General features: G+C 42.9%; 1 pseudogene; it reads left to right on the top strand.

The window, feature by feature from the left end:
* On the top strand, positions 1–880 carry LOC102016428 (annotated as a pseudogene).
* Positions 881–1,323: the final 443 nt, after the last annotated feature.

Genomic DNA, 1,323 nt, shown 5'->3' with positions numbered 1-1,323 from the left:
TGAAATTCTATATCAGTGTTTTTATATTTTCTCTTTAAAATAAAATTTAAAAAAAAATTCAAGACTGAGTTCACTCCGGAGCTCTAGGGAGGAAGCGTCTCAGTCGGACTCGGCCGCTCTGAGGAGAACCTTGCACCAGGCCGCGCTGCCATGGGCAAGGGAGACCCCCAACAAGCCGCGGGGCAAGATGTCCTCGTAGGCCTTCTTCGTGCAGACCTGCCTCCAGGAGCACATGAAGAAGCACCCCCACTCCTCGGTCAACTTCGCCGAATTCTCCAAGAAGTCCTCAGAGAGATGGAAGACCATGTCTGCCAAGGAAAAGTCGTAGTTTGAGGACATGGCGAAGAGCGATAAAGCGCGCTATGACAGGGAGATGAAAAACTACGTACCCCAGCAAGGGTGGCGATAAGAGAGGAAAGAAGAAAGATCCGAATGCTCCGAAAAGACCACCATCTGCCTTCTTCCTGCTTTGCTCTGAACATCGCCCAAAGACCAAAAGCGAACACCCAGGCCTGTCCATTGGAGATACTGAAAAGAAATTGGATGAAATGTGGTCGAGCAGTCAGCCAAAGATAAACAGCCATATGAACAAAAAGCAGCTAAGCTAAAAGAGAAATATGAAAAGGATATTGCTGCATACCATGCCAATGGCAAAAGTGAAGCAGGAAAGAAGGGTCTTGGTAGGCCAACAGGCTCAAAGAAGAATGAACCAGGAGGTGAGGAGGAGGAGGAGGAAGAGGAAGAAGAGGAAGATGAGGAGGAGAAGATGAAGATGAAGAATAAGTGGCTGTCCTGTAATGGCATGTGGAGTATATGTGTGCTCAGGCAATTGTTTTGCTAAGAATGTGAATTCAAGTGCAGCTCAACATTAGCTTCAGTATAAAAACTGTACAGATTTTTGTATAGCTGATAAGATTCTTTGTAGAAAAAACACTTTTTTAAAAAATTCAGGTTGTAGCTTTTTGAGGATCTACTACGTACAGTTAGATTTTAAAGCTTTTGATGTTGAATGTTCCTAAATATTTAATGGTTTCTTTCATGTGTATGGTAGCACAACAAATTTGCAGGAACTGTACCGATAGTAAGTTTTGGGTATTTTTTTTAGGATGATGTATTTTGTGGTTTTTTTTTAAATTTGTAATAAAATTATGTATATTTTAAAAATTCAAGACAAAGCCAAGTGTAGTGGTGTATGCCTGTGTCCTAGCACTCTGGAGGCTGAGGCAGGAGGATCCCTGTGAGTTTGAGGCCAGCATAGGCTACAAAGTGAGTTGAAGGCCAGTCTGAACTGTATAGCAAAAACCTGTCTCAAAAAGACCTCCA

Source organism: Chinchilla lanigera, unplaced genomic scaffold, assembly GCF_000276665.1.
Source record: "Chinchilla lanigera isolate Chin_1 unplaced genomic scaffold, ChiLan1.0 scaffold00041, whole genome shotgun sequence".
NCBI classification, from domain to species: Eukaryota; Metazoa; Chordata; class Mammalia; order Rodentia; family Chinchillidae; genus Chinchilla; species Chinchilla lanigera.
This window is presented reverse-complemented; position numbering and strand designations above follow the sequence as displayed.